The sequence below is a fragment of the Castor canadensis genome, chromosome 15, assembly GCF_047511655.1.
Source record: "Castor canadensis chromosome 15, mCasCan1.hap1v2, whole genome shotgun sequence".
Classification (NCBI taxonomy): Eukaryota; Metazoa; Chordata; class Mammalia; order Rodentia; family Castoridae; genus Castor; species Castor canadensis.
Genome location: NC_133400.1, coordinates 2,490,224 through 2,510,736, shown reverse-complemented (window position 1 = coordinate 2,510,736; position 20,513 = coordinate 2,490,224).

The window sequence follows — 20,513 nt, the reverse complement described above, 5'->3', positions numbered from 1 at the left end:
GCTTCTCTACCCCATTGCTCTCTGAGTCTGGCCCTGGACTTAGTTATTGTGACTGGCTCTGAGTGCCCCTTGGACCCTGTTACACTGAACCAAACCAAGAACTCAGTGCAGAGGCTCCATGAAGTCATCTCTCGGATCTGTTGACCCATCCTTGGAGACCAAGCTTACAAGAGTCAGCTGCTACCAAAGCCCGTATCCAAAGCAGCCACCTCAGCCTCCGGGTGCTGGGGAGCTGGAAAGGCCATGGCCAGAGGGCCTGAAATTCAGAATGTGAGCAGCCGGCTCTATATCCTCCATCTGCAGCACACTTTCCAGGGTGAAAAATAATTCCTCAGCCATTCTTCCCCAGTGTCCTCACAGTGCTGGGCCCAGGACTGACAGCCCTGACAGCGGCTGCCATGATGTCTACAGACAGGAAATGATCCCTGCCTGGGGCAGCTGATAGGATTCCCGTGCACCCTGGAGGCAGCCTCCTCAGGACACTGGGATCACTCAGTCCCAGAAAGGACCTGTTCCTGCCTTGAAGGCTGCTCAGACTGGGGTAGAGCAAGGAGGTGGAAGAGAGGAAGCCCAGAGTCTTGGGAAAAATCTGCCAGTCTCATGTCCCAGGGAAAAAGCTGGCGTCCAGGTGGGGGGGATTTAAAGAGAGACTGTGTCACAGGAGGGCTCGCCCTGTGGGGTCTGGCAGATCTGCCTGCACAGCACAGCTTGTTCAGTAACTGACTGTGAGACAAACATGGGTCAAACAGGCACGACACCTCCCTCAGGCCCTGTGGACAGTGATGGTGTCAGCATGGGCACTGGAAGCCTTCTGAGAACTCACTGGACTCTCGTTCATGTCATCGCTCCTCCAGCAGGGAAAGCACTCCACAGGGGAGGGCCCCCATGTTGTGTCCAGTCTGGCTGATGGAGGCACAGGGCAGGCCCTTCTTAACCACCTCGAGGGCTGACAAACACTCGTGATGGCCATTTTGTTCCCTTTGCACTTTGCTTGCTTTTTCTAAATTCTGGGTACAGAATACACATTTCCTTAGGGAAATGACGGGAATAATAACACAGCTTTAACTTTTCCTAGGAATTTCTACATTCACTATTTCGTTCTTTTCCAGCATAGCCAGTGAAGTACTTGGAATTAAAGCCACTCTACAGATGAGGACTCGGGTTCAGAGAGGCAATGTGAGTTCCTTGGGGTCACACAGCTCAGGAGGGGCCAAACTGGACCTGGACCTTTGTGTCTTTCAGCAGGAACAGCTTTGTCACTGAGTCCGGCTGGGTCCTCCCACGAATGGAGAGCTTCTGGGATCTCACCGACAGGCCGGCACATTTCAAAGCCAAAGAACTCAGCACCAGGGAGAATCGTTTTTCTGACAGGTAGGGATTCACTGTTCTTGAGAGAGGCCCTTTCTCTCCTCCTTCACAGTCAGCTGTCAAATAAGTTCTGTGTTTAAGTTAAAAGAAGGTAAAGAAGAGCTGCTTACTGGCTGTGACAACATGAGCAAAGCCACACCTACAAACTCACCTCTATTCACTTGGAAAGGACAGCCTGGCATCCTCCCTGCTGGCCAGAAGAGGAAGTCCTCAGTTCAGCCACGAGGCCGCTGGACCCAGAAAATCCCTGGGGTCTGGAGGCCAGAGCAGCATTTTTCCCACTTGAGGTATTAGCCCTCAGCCTAACCTGTGCCTTTCAACCTCACTGCACCGAGTCTTCTATCCCAGGGACACTTTACATTCTTGGAAAACACCGAGGCTCTCGCCAGACACTGGTGGTTCATGACTGTAATCCTAGCTGTTTGGGAGGCTGAGATCAGGAGGATCATGGTTCAAGGCCAGCTGGGGCAAATAGTTCATGAGATCCCATCTCCAGAATAACCAGAGCAAATAGACTGTGTTGCTCAAGCGGTAAAGCACCTGCCTAGTAAGCATGAAGACCTGAGTTCAAACCCCAGTCTCACCTATATATGTATATATGACAGAGAGAGAGAGATTTACTTTAATAGAACAAGAAAAATGTACTTTTATAAAATAACTGTGTTAAAACATGAAAACACATCATGAGAAAGCCAGCTTTGTCTTACATTTCTGTACTCAGTATTGGATTTACTAAGATGTGGCCAGGTGGCACAGGTGGCACAGGTGGCATAAGTGACAAAGGTGACACTCAGGGGATGAAAGTGCCTGGCCTGGAGCCATAAGGCCGGGAGCCCCAGGCTTGGGGCAGCTCTGACCGACTGCAAAGCCAAGTCCCTGGACCTCGGTGTGGGACCCCTCCCTGGGCGTGGCGGGATGCACACACCGTTTATAAAACCCACATCGTGACATCATGAAGAGATGCTCCATGAGTCTCCTAGACCTAGCGGTGCCTGCAATCTACGTCCAGCAGATCAGGTGCCCGGCTCACTGCCAGGCCCTGATGACCAGCTCCTTCTTTCTGATTGGATGAGATTCCCCAGGCATCAGTGGGTCTCTTCTTCATCAGCACTGTCTGGAACACTTCATCCTTGACAACTGCTGTGACTTCATGGCGACCCTCCACTGGAGCGGTAATTCCTGACCCCCCCTGCCCCCCCCCCCCCGCAATCTATCAATGTTTCCTGAGGGCTGCAGGGCTCTGCAGGACCCTGGATGACTACCTTCTGGTCTGCACCAGCAAAGGGGTGACTGTTGAGATAACAAGAGGGGAGGGACAGGAGGAAAGCCACCCCCCCACATGAGGCCAAGTAAGCATGGACTCCTTTTCATACAGTGCACAACAGATCTGGCTGCAAGCAATGACTTCCACAGGGCCCACTGTCTTCCACCTCCAGTCCCAGCCAGGGCCCCACAGCTGGCTCTCCCTCCCTCCTTCTCTCCTCTTGTCCCCAGGATGGACCCCACATTTTGATGATCAAGCTCAACTAAGCTCAGCTAAGCTCCTGGGCCACATATGCAGAAACAGTGAGGCCCAGTGAATGGTTTCAGCCTGCCTCAGCTTCTCCAGGTGTGGCTGGTGGCTTGGGCCATTGGGGGTCCTTGAGGGACCCTGTTTTATGGCAGGAATGTGGAAGGAAAATGGGAGCCAGGCTGGCTTTGTTAAGAACTGTTCCTGGCTCTGAAGGATACTTTTGGCAGGTGAGGTCTGACTATAGATTCCAATCAGATCCTCTGCTGGCAGGGCCATCACCTTCATGACCTGTGAGCTGTGTCTTCCTTCTCACACCTACCTCACACATAGACGCAAGTCTTATTTATTGATCTGCTTTCTTATCATCTATAAAATACAGTGGGTTAGAATCTGCTCTCAGGCAACAGTTGGTCAAGCTGTGTGACCTGGCTACTTAACCTCCCTGAGCCTCAGTCTCCACACCTGCAATACAGGGATAATAATAAGACCATGTCCTAATGTTATTGAGAGGATAAGGTGAGGACAAGCGTGTCCATGCTCCCAGGACCCCTCATAAGGCTGGCTCAAGGAGTCCGATCCTTCTGCCTCAGTGGTCACAGATGACCACCACCTCTCCCTGGCTGTACACTGGCATGTCTGAGTTTATTAACATCCCCTGTCTGGAGTTAAGATGCAGAAAGTGCTCCATGTGGACAGAGAAAAGCCTTTTCCTTCCAAAAGAAATGGGAACTTATCCTGTGGTACCCAGCAGTGTAGTTAGGATTAAGGGAATGAACCGAGCAAAGCAGGCTGGGATCCAGATGTTCTGCTCTGGTAAGAGCTGGCAGAGGGGAGGGGACGGTTCCATGCATCAGGTCAGAGAAAATCAGGCTGGGAAAAATCCCAATGGGAGTTACCAGGCAGCAGGAGGTGTGTTCCTGTCCCCACAGGGAAGGAAGTAGGCTGGGGGAGAAAGCAGGCCTGTGCGGCTGTTGCTACAACTGCTACTGATTACTGCTGCTAAGCTGGGTCACTTTATCCTGGTAAATCTCAGAATAATGCAATTACAGGAGATAATCTGGAACTGGGATGGTAAAAGAATTCATGCATTTGAAAGAGAGGCTTAAGAATAATCTAAAAGGCACCCCATCTTCTTTATTTTCCTATCAGCTAAGGTTTCATTTTCCACTCTGTCCCCTCCTCGCCCTCAATTTTTTTTTTCCCTCAGATAAAACATGTGACTCAGAAAGACAGGGGACTCATAGGGGCCGAGAGAGCCATGTTAGTGAGAGCTCAGTGTGTTGACTCACTCCCGCCCTTCCTCAACTTACTTTGATTTTTCTCAGCCATTACTTGGGAGCATTTTCTTTTGCCTTCTCATTTTAGAATTTTCCAATAAGATAAGAAATTTAGAGTCTGTTTGGGAGATAGGGAAAGGTGAGTACCAATAAAGAAAGGAAAGAAAAAAGCAGAAAGGCCAGCTGTCTTTGCACATCAAAGTATCATTCATATAAATGGCTTCCTTACTCCCTTCTTGGTTTGGAGTCTGTGAGAACAGTGCATTCTGATGATGTTCAGTGTTTGTTTGATTGTTTTGTGGTTCAGGATTAATCTTTTCAGGATAAGAGTCCAGGGGTGGTGCAGCCTCCCCTGTCTGTGCCACACACCCCACTAAGGCAGCGGCAACACCAGCCAGCAGCTGGACTGACCCTGGGGACGCCATGCTGACCCCGAGACAGGCTGTGGGCTCAGTATTGAGAGGAAGATTTTTGTTCACTGAGTGTGCTGCACATCCAGAGGGAAACTGAGTCAAGGAATGTTAATTGCTGCTGGCCCTGCCCTGTGTAGGCATGGATGGCCACTTAATAGCAGGCAGTTTCTTAAGACTAACACTAGCCCGACGGGCGACTTCCTCCCAGTCTTTGTGCAAGTCTCCCACTCATTCCTCACGATTGCCTGAGTGAGAAAGGCATTGGTACCTTCCTTCTCCTCCTGGTTCACCTGCACTTCCTGCATGAAGCCAGTTACCCAAAGCTGCTGACAGACAGGACACTCGACAAACTGGGCTGTTCTTCCTCCCCACGCTCGCCCCGTCTGTGCAAAGATGGGCCACCAAAGAGTCCCACTGCAGCCTTCAGAGCTGTGCACTGGGGACTGAGGAAAGGGGTATTTTATCACATTTTTTTCCAGCGTCCACGGACATCTCCTCCTATCTGCATCGTGCTTCTTCCACACCGTGCACAGGCAGCACATGTGACTGGCTCTCTGTCCTCACAGCCACAGCTGTGCAGCTCAGGGAAGAGGCCACCCTGAAGCATTTAGGTTCTGCAAACTCTCTGCTGCTCGTGTAGTCTGAATCCCCACGGAGGAGGGAGGAGCAGGACTGTTTGTGGGTATGACACAGGCCCCTAAGCCTTGTGTGGCCCTCCCTTCAGCAGCATATGAGTTTGGTGGCTGGTGTGGAAATGCTGACGTGAAAACGGAGTCCCCTGAGCATGGACAGGTGGCAGAATGGCCCTGCTCTGCTCTCCTACACTGACATGGGGAAGGGGCAGATTCTGTAGGGATAACCAGGAAGGGGCTAGGGGGTCCATGATCTCCTGCATTAGTGGTCAACCCTGAATCTGCCTCAGTGGAAATTCACAGGGGAAGGAGGACCTGTGGCTGCTGCACTGAAAGGACTCAGGAGCTCAGGAGGACAGAGAGGGTCTCTGCTCAGACAGAGCTGCAGAGATCAACTCCTAGTGGCCGAGTGTGGAACTGCAGCTGGCACAGGGGGTGGGGGGACACTGAGGGCTGGCAGAGGCCCCACCCCAGGGGCGAGAAAGGGGACTTACCTTCCACTGGATTTTTATTAATGCACTGGTCTCTGTTTGAATTTTCTCATGTAAGCAAAGGAACAAGATAAAAATTCAAAACACCTGGTGGTTCAAAACGTACTCATTAAAAAAATGCTGCTAATAAAGATGATAGGGGAAAAGATGAAGTCCAGATGAACCACAGCTGCTGGTTCAAGTGACAAACTCTCATCCCTTTCTTCTCTTTGAGTGGGGAAAGGGGGAGGAACCACAGTTTAGACTTTTCCTTGTTATCCCAGACACAACTGCTGTTATCCTTGTAATAACACAGCCGTCCTCCGTTCACTCGCTCGCCAGGCGCAGTGCAATGTAGCAGCCGAGGAGAGAACTCTGGTCCCTGGATGTATGGGGAGGGCACTGGTGACAGGCATGGGCCTCCACCCTTGGCCATTTCCCCCAGACTGGTTGCACCAAAAATCACAAACCCCTATTCCATCAGAAAAAGGAGTTCTACGTTTTTTGTTGTTGTTTTAGCAAATACTACATGTCATTCTTAGGCTCATGGGCCTGAGTGTCCCTGGTCTAACTGTCCCAGCAGGTGCAAGTTCTGTTAATATGGAAATTCGAGCCGTGAAATGCATCCAGGGTCCAGAATACTTCTCAGGGACGCTATTTGTCCTCATTCTATTCCTCAGAAGAAATGGCTCGTGGAGAAGCAGGGGGCTGGAGGAGGCTGAGGAGGTGAGAGGAGACATAGGGAAGGGTGAGTGGACACAGGTCTAGAGGAATGGACCACCAGTGTGACCACCTATTAAGAATAAGAACAGCAGACAGCACCATGGACCAGTGGCCAGTTGCTGAGGCTCAGCCTCATTGGACCTCTGGCCCTGGGGCTGTGAGGTAGCCTTGCTTTTATGCCTCTGTTCCCTCAGTGGTGAGAATAGAGGACAGTTCTCCTTGATGCTCGGTGCACGCTTGGAACTGCCTTGTGGCTCATCCCCTCCCAGATCTGCAGGACAGCAGGAAACTGGGTGAGGTGGTACCTGAGCCACAGTGTGATCCTCTTCTGGGGGTGAGGGACAAGAGCGATGGTGGCTAAGACCCCAGAGGGGTAGTGACAGGCTTGCTTTGAAGGCGAAGTTTCTCTGTGGAGGACAGAGATCTGGTGGGGCACAGGAGTTGGAGGGAGGAGCGAGGAGCATGCAGCAGAGGAGGGCATGGCTGGGTGCTGAGTTGCTGCTGGTTATCTCTCAGAGAGGAGCGTTCTCTGCACTGAAAGGGGGACCTCAGACCATCACCTCAGTAGTTCTTGGTTCACTGTCTTATGTGAATCTAACACAGCCCACGAATACAGAGGGGCCTGTGAGTATCCAAGTTCCAGTAGGCTTTAGGAGGCTCAGGGCCTCCAAGGCGGTGCCCTGGCTCCAATTCAAATTCTACTTCCCAGGGAGGCAGGACAGAAGAATGGTTGGGAACAGGTGGGGATCCCAGCTTTGCACCTCATCTTATGTGGCTCCCAGCAGAGCTGGGGCTGAGAGCAGAGGTCCTGAATACCCCACTCCCAGGCCACAGTTCCCACTGTCCTCAGGAGGCAGAGCCCGGGCTCCCGACCAGAAGAGAAACACCGCAGGGTTCTCTCCATTCTAGACGTCCCGGTCAGTATCCATCAACACTGGAACTCTGAGCAGGGCTGGCCTGAGCTATCGCGAATCAGGAGACTGACAGAACAAGTGAGCTACCTTATCTTAGGGAAAATGGAAGCAACCTGAGCTTGGCCTCTTGGATCGCGGAGCTCCTCCCACCAGGAGGGGAAGTCATTTTGACTGTGAGACTTTGGCAGCTCAGTTTCCTCTGTGCATCTCCATAACTGGGGCAGTTCTGTGAGGATTACAGGTGAAATCCCTACTCCTTTGGAGCTCTGATCACAGCATCCTTGAGTATCTCAGGGACAGTTTCAGGGTGAAGTGAGCAGAAGTGAGCTGCAAGTTCGCACCGAGGCAGAGCATGTGCGCAGAACGCTCGCCAGAGCCCTGACTTGGCATCTGACCTGAGATCGCCTGGAAGACAGGCTGCAGCTGACCCAGATGTTCATGTGGCCATTGGGAAACGGTGGTGTGAAGCTGATCGTGCGTGGTGGCCACCAAGAATATAAATATCATCAACTGATTCTTGGATCAAGTGCCTTAAGAATGTCACAGTCCTGTTCTCCACCGGTGATGGGCAGAAGGATTTGGATAAAATAAGCAGCAGTTTGAACGGGTCTCCACCAGATTCCAGGTGGGCTTTGATATCTAATTCCCAACCCCACTTCTGGGTTGGTCCCACAGGAAAGTGTCCCACTTTCGAGGGGTTTCTGTCCAGGATAAATTAGGACACCCATGGGAATTGTTCAAGGAACCTGTGATGCGTTTCCAGGCTCGGGGTCTGAAAGCACATTTTCCTGTTTGAGTCTCTGGCTAGATTTTCCCCAGGTAACTTCTGAGGTGAGCTGTCCATCAGATGAAAGGGACACAGGTCATGCCTGCACTTTGGCTACCTGCACCCAGGGAAGCCTGGGAAAGACAAGTGATCATGGACTCCCTCCTTTATTCCAGATCTGTTAGTCCTCACAGGCTCGTGGTCCACTGCCACCTGGACAGGGCAGACTCCAAGGGCAGCTGCCTGCCCGTGTGTTATGCCTCTCACTTCCTGGCTGTGTGTCCTTGGGAAAGCCGGTTAGCCTCTCTGTGTCTTGTTTCTTCACACGTGCACATGATCGTGCGGTTGTGAAGATGAAGTGAAACCCATGCATGTAATGTGCCTCGAGGCACTGGGCCCAGAAGAGTGCTCTTTAAGAATGTGCCTTATTATGACTGTCACTACCACCTGTACTCAGAAGGCACCATTGACAAGCAAGGTTGGAGGGCGACGTGGTGATCCCTGCTTCTCTTCTGTGGAATAGAAGAGGAAGACAGCAAAACAGGAGAAGTAGGTGTCGCGCCTGGGGAGATGTCCTGAGCGCTCTCAGCCCATCTGCTCCATCTCATTGAACCAGGCTGCCACCAGCGTCCTCTTCCAACTCCCGGGGGGTTTCTGGGCCTTTGGAGTGTTAGTGTTTGTCCTGTTTGGGGTCTTCAGAAGCCAACGTCAGCCAAGGGTTCTAGTACATGTCACTTGCAAGGAAGGTGCTCCTAGGGTAGAGAGTGGGTGAGTGGGGACACCACCCAGAGGAGAGGGCCAGTGGGGACATCACCGAATCCATAGGAAGCAGTAGGACCTCAGAGTCACCCTCAACTTCACAGTTCCCAAGGAGAGGCCTGGGTGTTTGAACAATAGCTGCCATCCTTCATCCGTTCAAGGCTACTCTGGATTGCCCTGGTGCTTCTGGGCTGCTGTGGGGACAGAACAGACTCTGGGCCCTTGGGCAGCTCTCAACCCGTGGAGTGCAGGTGTGGGTTTGGGAGTGACGTCTCACCTCAGATCACCCTGGGGCGAATACTGTTCCAGGCAGCACCTGCTATGGCGTCGTTCTAGAACAGCACAGTGTCTTCTGTGCTGGACTCATCCTTTGTCTTGGTCCTCTGGTTTTCACATTGCAGTGGTTAGGTAGTGACACACTGCCCTGCTGCTGCTTTCTGCTTATTTTACTGGGTGTACTCTGTGCTCTGCTTATGGACAGTTTGCTTGTAAAGCAGGAACACAGTTTGGGCTGTGCTCAGACAGCAGAACATGAATTATAAACATGGCTACATATGGCCCCTTGGGCCACCACAGAGCACTCTAGAATTACAAAACCATTACTCCTCTTCCTCCTCCCAAGGAGAGTCTTGTCAGCTGATGGACGAGTGACCAGGACAAAAATACATCCAGGGGTGAGGATGGAGGGAGATGAGGGCGGCCTGGGCTCTGACCAGAGCCTGGTGTGCAGGGAAAAGAAGGAAGGGAAGGGCTTTTGTTGGGGCCCTTGTGCCTCTCTGGGCTGTTTTGGAGAAATGTACAAGTGGAGGATCTGAACAACCTTGACTTCTAATTGCTACACTGTATGTCTCCGATTGCAACAGTGTTTTCAGAGGGAACCACACTGGTCTTGGATTCATAAGGCTCCAACTGCATTTTCCAGAGAGCAAAAAAAATAGATGCAGTAGGCAGTCAGCAAATGCTTAGGGGCTAAATTAATGCACAGCAGTGTCTAGGAACTTTTAGAGCTGGAAGGTTCCTTACAGACCCCAGGTCCCAGTGGTTTCAAGCTCAAATGCTCTGTAAAAACACCAGGTAAAATACAGAATATAGCTACATTCGAATCCCAGGTTAAAAACTGCTTTTTATAAGGATAAACTTGTCCCAAATATTGCATGGGACACGTGTTCACTAAGTTTGCTAAGTTTACAAAGATTTAGGGACAGTACCAATCAGGGAATTTAAATCAGTGAAACAAGCCGTTACACAACAGGGAGTAGGGGGGATTTTTAAGCTGGTCGGCACGCACCCTCATCACATTTCTGAAACATATATATATATATATTACACACACACACACACACACACACACACACACACACACACCCTGTGGACACAAGCACATCTTGTAAACTGGCACCTCGACTTAAAGAACGTGAAGTGCAGAGATGAAAAGTCCTGGGCTGGAGAGCCCCAGATTCCGCTCCCCTTCCCATCCCCTTAGTGTTCCCCTCCCTCTGTCCCTGTGGGAGATGGCGCATGTGTCAAATATGTAACTACAGAGGTCGCCCTCCCACCTTCCCAGGGAGGGTGATAAATGGCTTTTTGGGGTAAGAGCAATTTCATGTGCCAGCAGGTGCAGCCAGTCTACATGTTTCCCTGAGATAATGAAGCCATTTGCAGACCCTACCTTTCTCCTAAGTGCTGCCGCTAGTGGGTTTTCTCACTGTGATGATTAAGGGGGTCTTGATAAAGACATCTCAGTAGGGATGTTATGCACTGGGGCCCTGCATCAGGGACGCTGGCTCCACTTCTGGAGTGGGTTGACAGGGGGTCTCTAATTCTCCTCTGGCCTCCACTGGGCTGGCTAGATGCTCTACTTTGCCTGGGAAGGTCCCAGCTGATGTCTGCTGTCAGTGTCGTCATCAGATGTCACTGCTCACTCTCCAAGATGTCCCCATTTGCATGGAGATGTCACCTCTTCCAGCCAGTGCTATCTGGTGTCTACCTGCACCAACTCACAGGCACTGGGTATGCTTGTGTTCCAAGCTGGATACTGTCATGGCAAGCTTAGTGACCCCATGACAATGGCCAGGTATAACGAGTCGGGTCAGCACAGACACTTAGAGCCTCCTGCTCTACGGACTGACTACCTTACAGACATGCCTAGACCAACTACCAGGCTGCCTCTGAGTAAATATTTGACAATGACATCCATTGACAAAGAGCAACATTGGTGACAATTGAGTTGACATCGCCAGCATTCTAGCCCTCTTGGCCCAGAGGCTTCTGGTGCTCAACGACCATAGTGATGATCTGGAATGTCCGTTTCTTTGATTGGCATTGTGGGGGTGACACGGTGGCTGTGGGACACAGGGCCTTTGCCCAGCAACAGTTCTTGGCTCTCCAGGGAAGCAAGGGCTGGGGCTGGTCGAATCCAGTCCTCCCCTGGCCAGTGGGATGATCCCTCTGACTTGAGCCTATTTGAAAAGAAGGCAATGCAAATGCAGCCTGTGCCCTTGTGTGGCAGGGCCACGGGTGGTGGCACTTGCAACCAGACTAGAGCCTCTTTGTCATCATCATACTAGAGCCTCTCTCCTGACCTGGGGGCTCATTCCTCACCCCCCACCTAGGAAGTACAGATGGTCCCCCTCCTCCAGGAAGGAGCACGGGACATTGCTGTGTGTGCTCTTGAGCCACAGCCACAGCCAGTCCCTGGACTTCAGGCGTCTGTGCCATCGGCAGGGAGCAATGAGAATGCTGAGGTCAGGTGAAGGAGAGCCAGCCGTAAGGAGAGCAGAAAGGGCTCTTGCCTCCCAGGAAGGGAGACTGACGGTGCTGGCGCCTCAGAATTGTGCAGGTGATAATGCCATCCCCACTCACCTGACAGATGGGGAAACTGAGGCAGGCAGGGACAGGCCCTCCCAGGGAAGCAGAACTACATGGGGGTGAAAACAAAAGAACTCAGGAGACATGGCACTCAAGGTCTAGCAGTGGACAGCTAGACCACAACCAAGGACCAAGTTCTCTCCTCCGCTCAGTGGGGAGAAGTGTGTGACTGTGTTAGGGGTGTCTGAGGGAGGACAGGGCACTGCCTGTGAGCAGACAGCCTGAGATGGGTACACAGCCTGGCCCTGGACCCAGGTGCCTTGCTGGGGGATGTTCCTTGTCAAGACTAACGCCTTCTTCAGTATTTTCCTTTTTATTTTTTTGGTGTTGGTCATAGTAGTTGTTTTTACTCACCATCTACTGCCCTCTTGGAACCCTAACAGGAATTGGAAACTCTCGGTCAGTGGTGCGGGTGACCGCTAGGGTGGTTTTGGGACAACCATGTACACTGTCTTTGACATTGTAATGGATTCAAGAATGAGGGTATGTCATTCTTGACATTGGTGAGAAGGAGAAGGGCCTCTCTCTTCTGTGGTAGACAAAGAGCATGGATCCCTGGGTGCCTGCCCACTCGGCACGACATTCTGAGGGTAAAGCTGCCCCAAAGAAGGAGAAACATACTCTGGGGACCTTGACCCTGCTGGAACACACCACACCTGAAGCCTACCCTATCTCTAGATTTTCTAGGTACATAGGCCAATAAAGTCTTTTTATGATTTAAACCAGTTTGGATATCTCTTCTTGTATCCTAACTAACACACTGACGTGTCACACCTGCCCGAGCTTAGCATCTTCAGCTTCTAGCTAAGTGAGGTAGAAAGCACCTAGCATTTAACACACACAGGCAGCCATAAGAATTAAGCTTTCCCTTCCTTCCCTTCCAGATTCAAAACTATCTCAACTACACCATCAAAAATTTCGATATCCAGACTGCTCATGGAGAATATACTCATTAGTCTGGACCGTTCGGGGCTTTTGCAAGTAATTATGTGCCTGGGGAAATATTCATACAATGTCCTTATTTTTCCCTCTAGAAACTAACCCATTACACTAACCCACTTGGAATTCAGGACAGCACTTGAGTGCAAGCTACAGGGTTGAGTTTAAAATTGGGAACTGATTGTATTTAGTTAAGATTTTCATAATTGCTTTCCTGCAATTCCGCTGGCTGCCCAGACCCCACAGAGCAAACAGAGGGAATTAGACGAAAGGCAGCTCTTAGGCTGTGGGTAAATCTTTCTCCTCCATGTGTGACTCGGGGACACAGGCTCCTCCCACTCAGTGTCCCCCACAGGTTCCAGCTGGAGTTCCCAGCCTGCACTGGTGCACGGCAGGACCTCAGGGTCCCATGAACTGGGCTGGGAAGGGACTTCCTCTCCTCTCCCCACTCTCAGGCTGAAGTGCAGCTGGGCTTCTGCAGTGGATGCAGGAGGGGTCACCACGTCAGGACCCCCAGCCTGCGGAAGCCAGCTTTTCCTATTCTGCTCAGCTGGGGGTGTCTTGAGACTTTGCTCTCACGTCGAATCGTGGACTTGCAGCAGCTGCTACATCTCACTGGGCGCACTGTTGAACGAAGGCATCCATGTTACCGTCTCACAGATGTCCACGTGCCATTGTGTGTGTATTTCGTTGTAGTTTACATATAGTCCACATCTTCAGTGTGACTGATTTTCTTTCTTTCTCTTTGCAAGTATTTTGCATTGTTCTGACCAGGTGCCACGGGCTCAGTGTAGAGGAGGAAGTTGATGCCAGCACTGGGTCTGTGTGTTGGTGGTGAGAGGAGGAAGTGAGGACAGACACAGCCAGACCCAGGGCCGCCACTGAGATGTGATCTGTGTCACTCCCATTCATACTCCACAGGCAGGGGCCATCACCAGGCCACAGTTTGATGCAAGGGACCGGGACATTGGTGGGCTGATGAGGCAGCACTTGGCCAATGCAGGGGACAGCTTGCTATGGAAGGCTGAGCAGGAATGGGGGCAGCTTCAGGTCACTGTCACCCAGTGTTGAGATCCAGAACTGTTATGAGGACTGCTGGAACAAACCAAGCCTGAAGCCCACCTGTGTCTAGCTTTCCAAGTACCTAGGCCAATAGATTCCTTTTATTATTTAAACCCATTTGGACACATGCTTCTTGTACCCTAACTTATGTACCCATGCACTGACTGGCCTTTCATGGGCCTAAACATGCTGTCATCCCTGTGCCCCAGTGTGTCTGTCCCAAGACTGAGCTACCTGATACAAAGGGCCATGTCTGACTTGTCCTTCATCTCCAGTATTGAGGAAGAGGACGGGGTGAGAGTGCAGTGGGAACCCAGGAAGCACTGGGAGAAGTATTTAATGACCATACACCCGCCCCTAGGAAAACAAAGTGACAGGCCGTCTGTGTCTCTTTCTTCAGACTCCAGACGCCTGACCACTTCTGCACCTCCACCCTCAGGTAGACTTTGTCTGTTTCATCACACCTGCTAAAAACCAATCACACAAGCACACACACAGACACTCGTGCACACACATGTACTCTCATGCATACACACGTGTACACACACACATCTGCCAGATGCTACCTCCTTCCTTATTCAACTCCCACCCTACCTCCCAAGAAGACTTATGATTTCCGATAAAGTGGGACCACGGCTCATTGGCTGCTCACTCGCGCCCCCGAGGCTGCCAAGGGGGCCTGCTGGTTGGTGGCTCCGATCTCTCAGGACACTGGACACCACATACCACGGTGATGACCTCACGTCCCCACCCCATCCCCAGCCTGGGAGAGCGCTCATCTTTCAAACCAGATTAAAAGAAAACAAGTGCAGAGCCATCCCCAGCTGGACAGCATGAGTCCCGCACTTCGCTGGAGTTGGAATGTGGCCTTTTAATTACTATTTGTCTTCAATTAATTGCTATTTGAAATACAGCCTGTGGCTGTGCAGGGCCCTCCCCCAGAGGGATGGGAGTGACTGCGCTGTGAGCTGATTTCACTCCTGGGGCATGCAGAGGTGTCTCCTGTCACTGTGACTTGGAGTTTCACTGGGGGGTGGGGGTGGGAGAAGCAGGGAGGCCCCAAAAGCCTCCGGCATTATTTGTAGAAGGGAAGGAAGAGGTTTAGAGGTGCATTTCCTGAACTCGGAGAGCAGTGCAAGGTTCCATGCTCACTTGGCTTGGCTTGTCCAGGGTTCTGAGGGATGGCTGCACTTGGCTCCAGAGCAGGGACTAAACAGTTAGTTCCAAGGACTAGCAGACTGGGGGAGGGAGGAACAGGGACAGGGGATGTAGCAGCCTCAAGAGACACCCCCGGGCGCAATGCCTATTTGGGCTGGGCAGAGTCCCGCAGAAGGCACACGGTGGCTATGTGCAGGTACAGCAGACTCAGGAGCCAGGCTGCCCTCAGGCCACTCGAGACTCTGCTTGACCAATCAAGGGACATGGAATCCCTTGGGGTCAGCTTGCTTCTCTGGGGGTCAGAGGACCTGATGAGTACCCATCTCCTGGCATGGTTGGCAGCCTGGACCACACCTGCCCATGCCCTTGTCAGAGCCAGCCCAGCTCAGCCCAGAAGTGCTTATCAAGGGAGAGCTAGTCGAGCCCTCCGTGCTGCACTGAGCATGGGGGACAGAGGAGTGACAAATCCCCTGAAGGTGGCAATAGTCATCCTGGTGTTTGGAACCATAAGTTAGTGCCAGGCTCTGGCTAAATGGGATTTGTATTTTTTTCAAACCCCAGCGTGAGACCTTGCACTTATGAGGCAGGCGCTCTACCACTAGAGCCATGCCCCCAGCCCTTTTTGCTTTAGTTAGTTTTAAAATAGAATCTCACATTTAGGCCTGGGCCACCCTGCTACTTATGCTCGCTGAGCCCAGCTTTGATTAGTTGAGATGGGGCCTGGGATGGTCTCATACCACAATCCTGCCATCTCTGACACTCAAGTAGCTGGGATTACAAATGTGAGCCTCTGTACCTGGTCTAGTTTGGCTTTTAATTCCCCCGACACTGACTGGCAGTAGGGCATTCATATGTTCATTTTGCATCTGAGAGAGCAAAGACTCCCAGAGGTGAGTTAGGAGCTGCACTGGATTTGAACTCAGGGCCGACCAGTTCTGGAGCTTGACCATGGGGCCAGTTGTATGGCGTGGCAGATATTTTACATACTAAGACCCATAGTCTCCTGGCCCAAATGTACCCTTGTCTACAACTCTCAACATGCTCCTTTTCTGGCCAAACTGCACATTTAAAAAAATCTTTCTGCCCTGCTTTTTGCTCCCAATTTTCACTTGTAAACCTGGCTAAGAGAAACCAGCACCAACTATCCACAGCCAAAATGCTGGGCTGCCTTGAAATTTCCTCCACCAGATTCATTAGTCTGTTGTCGTTAAATTGAGCCTCCCACAAAGTCTCAGGACCTGAACAAAATGTAGACAGGTTCTCTGCCAGGGCATAACACATGACCTTTGGTCCAGTTGTGAATAGAGTCCTTACTGCTCTCCGAAGCCCCAGGAACACTGTCTGCATGGTTGGCATTTCTATCAGCACTCTAGTCTTCTGAGCTCCCACCAGAATCACCCATTACCCTCTGCATAGAGCATTCTAGGCTTTCTCCAGCCTATATCTCCAAATTCGTGAAAATTCGTCTTGCAACCCAGTTCCAAAGGTTTCTGAACCACATGCTCTGGTTTAGTCACAGCAATGACTTCACTTGTCTGGTGCTAATATTCTGTAGGATTTACTTTCACGTGGCTGTGACCAAGATACCTGTGAGAACAACTTACAGGAAGAAAGATGTATTTGGGCTGGCTGTTTCAGAGATTTCAGTCCATGGCCGTGGCTCTTTTGATTCTGTGGGGAGGCAGAGCATCATGGTGGCAGGACGTGTGGAGTAGGAGGAGGAGGTTGTTCATCTCATGTGGACAGGAAGCAGAGAGTGAGGAAAGGACTGGGAACCAGGTCCAGCCTCCAAAGTCACACCCCCAGTGACCTATTTTCTCCAATTAGGCCCTACTTCCTAAAGTTTCCAGAACCTCCTGAAAGAGTGCCACCAGCTAGGGACCAAGTGTTCAACACTGTGGGGGGCATCTCATATTCAGACCATATTAGATCCCATCCAGGACCCCACATCACTGTTGGCTGTCATGTCTCTTCAGGATCCTCCCGACTGACGTCTCTTCTGTCTTCAGTGTCTTCTGTGCTGGTAGGTGCTCTGTAGAATGTCTCTCATACTGGTGTGTCCACTGTTTTCTCCTCAGGGGACTCAGCTTAAGGCTTCAAGGACCAGCACAGCAGCCCTTCCCACCCAGTGCATCGAACACCGGGCATTGCTGGAGACCCTCACCCTGATCACCTATTAAGGTGCTGTCCTCCGGTGTCTCCACTGGAAAGTTCCTGGCTTCCCCTTCCCGTACTCTACTAGGTTAGTGGTCACTAAGTCCAGCCCACATTCAATCTGTACCTCTCAGAGGGTGGCATATCAGAGAAGTTGTGGGCACAGGCTGACACTGAGCAATAACCAGCATCTTTTAGGGGAGCTGCTTTGGGGCTGTGCAGCGATCCTGTTTCTCCCCACAGTTCCTCCCGTTGACTTTGGTATTTGCTAGTAATGACCCCAGGTCTTACCGGTGACTTCTTACTTACCTCTCTTATACAATTATTGCTTGGAATTCTGTAAGGAAGGTCTGCCCCTTCTTCCTATTTACTTATGTGTTTATTTGCTCTTTTTCTTGTGGGACTGGAATTTGAACTCAGAGCTTCACGCTTGCAAAGCAGGCACTCTACCACTTGAGCCACACCTGCAGACCATTTTGCTCTGGTTATTTTGGAGATGGGGTCTTGAGAACTATTTGCCCAGGCTGGCCTTGAACCATGATCCTCCCAATCTCAGCCTCTCGAGTAACTAGGATTACAGGCATGAGCCACTGACGCCTGGCTTGATCACCTATTTATATCAATATGAACTTGTAAACATCTATTTTAGTGTTTGGATAATAACCCAGTACTGTCATGGTTTATGTTGTGGTTCAAACTGTTCCAGGTTGGCCTTTGGGGAACCTTTCAGATCAACTCCTATGCCTTTTGGACATATCCCTTCCTTTAAAAAAACAAAAAAAGAAAGAAAATAAAATCACTTTCTTCTCTCAGGTTCACAAGATACTCCAGCTCTCTTGTGCCTTCCCTGCCCATTTTCAGGATTGGATCTCTGAGGATCCTCAAGCCAGCTTCTCAGAATCCTTTTCTGAGGTTCTACCACTTACTCAGAAGTGGCATATTGTTCAGGGTCTCCAGAGAAAGTGAACCTTGGGATAAGCAGAGACATACATGAGAGGAGATTAGATTTATCTAGGAACTGGCCCATGCAATCATGGCGGTCAAGAGGTGCCATGCTCTGCCATCAGCAAACTGAAGCCCAGGGGACTGGTGGTGTCACTTGGGCTGAGCCTGACGTTGATGACCATGGGAGCCACTGGGGTGAGTCCCAGTCAGAGGACAAGCCTGAGAGCTGGGCAGGTGTCAGAGCAAGTCGAGGAAGCCCCAGGCCAACAGCCAGAAGCTCCACCATCCAAGGGCAGGAGTTGCCAGTTGTCCTCATGCTACAAGAGAGAAAGAGCCTGGCTCTCCTCTGCCTTTTTGCTCCACTCAACCTCAACTGATTGAATCATGCCCACCCCTTCCCCCTTGGTGAGAACGATTTTTACTCAGTTCACTGAGTCAAGGGCTCATCTCCCCCAACACCAACAGCAATGTAATACCAGCTACCTGGACCTTCCCTAGCCCAGTCACAAAGGCACAAAATCAGTCACCCCAAGTCCAACACTTGTTAACTTGGCACTTGTCATCTCCTTAAACTGTCCTCCTTAATCTCCAAATAGAGACAATAATGGTAACTGTGAGTCAGGAACACAGCTTCCCTAGCAAGATACAAGTGTCCTGGGCACAGGTGAAGAGGAGCGGGGGTCCTGGAGTGGCACTGCATCTTCTCCTGTGAGCAGGAAACTCAGATACTCTGCAGCAAAGTGACCACTGTTGCACTATGGATGCACAATATCTTCTGTCATGTGTCAAGGGAGGAGAGATGAAAGAAAACAAAGGTGCTTGTTTAGTGTGCTTAGTTATTCTCACAGACACATTTGTAGTAACCAGGAGATCACGTGACCAGCAGGCAATGCCGGGAGTGATGTTCTGATTCCACCTGGTGAATTTTAACTTTTTGTCCTGTTGACTGTATGTGTTATGCTGAAACTTTACAACAGAACCAAGTGTCTGAGTGTTCTCATTCGTGATGACGATGGTTATTTATAAAGCCACTCAGCAACCTGCATGCAGGTCACTGGGGCTGCAGTTCCTTCTACCATGGAAGCCAGTGGATGGGGAGGGGTTGGGGAAGCAGACCTTCCTGATGACTGCCCCAGCATCTGACCTGGCCATGTTACCACCACAGAAACCAGTGAGATGGCCCCAGGTGACCACGCCAGCGACTAGAGTCTCAAGGATCAACCTCCAGGAGTTCCTCCCCATCGCCTTATCCCTGCTGTCCTTAGGGAGTCACGAACAGGGTGGGAGCCTGTGTGACAACTTGGCTGTGGAGTTACAGTACTCCCTCTGCCTTCTGCAGGAAGGGGATGCTGTGGCCCGTGACTCTGGGGCTCTGAGCCCCCTTTCCCCTTGACATTTTCCCATGGCATGTGCAGTATGACATGGACACTCCAGCCACCTCTCCATTTGGGCAGGAATGAGCAACACACATACATGCATCCGATACACATAGAGTTCCTCCCATGGAACAAGCTGACACCTGAGGGTGACTGAGACAGAGGAGTTTCCAAGGTCTGGGAGATTAGGCAGTGAAGGGGCTCGAAAGGTCCCCGGGTGGTGGCATCTTCTGATACGAGGAGTTCATGAGAATCCCACCTCCTGCACTCAGGAGCTGAGCACTTGTCAAAGGACTGTAATGGGGACCAGCCACCTTGCAAGGGTGACATGTGGCTGAATTCACATCCCCGGGAGTCCTGTCCCAAGAGCTTTCTGTTCCCAGACTCATCACTTACAGTGGCCGTGAGATGCCCTCTTGGAAAGCAGTTGTCCTAGGAACGGTGACTTTAAGAATTGTCACTGAAGTTTTCTTTCTTTTCAAAGGCTGGGACTATGTGGAAGCCTTTAGTTATTTTAGTAATCCTATTAAAGAATAATTTTGGACAAAGAGGTCAGAGGGTTATAGGATAATGCAGAGAGAAATGCAAAGTCTTAAAGTAGGAAGAATTCTTGTCGGTAGCTCCTCTCAAACAAAGGTGTTTGAAGGAAAGAAACATGGTTCTTTACTGAGCACTTTTCAAAGGCTGGACATTTTGCTGTGTTCCTTATGTGCTAATCTGAACCACATAAACTGCCAATTTTGCAACCAAAATATTGCAGGTTGAAAGTCGTCTGTTCCAACCTCAGGCTTCACCTCATTTCTTGGAAGTCCACGAGGTAGTTTATAATATCTCCATCTTAGAGATGAGATGAAAACTACAGCTCTCGGAGGCCCAGTAACTCAGTCACACACTCAGAGTGGCAAAACCAGGGTTCAAACTCAGGTATTTCTAACTTCACAACTCACACTTGAAATTGCCCTGATGTACTCACATTAAACAAATTCGTTTTTGTGAAGTGCTTACAATAGTTCCTGACACTGGGATAATTGCTATCTATGCAAGGTTATGTGACAATAAATTAAGAAAGTATTTTGTAACTTATTCCAATAATTATTACACATTAACTTCTAGTCAGTTACTTAGCCTAAAACCCTCCATGTTTGGCTATGATTAGGATTTGCCAGCAAGCCTCAC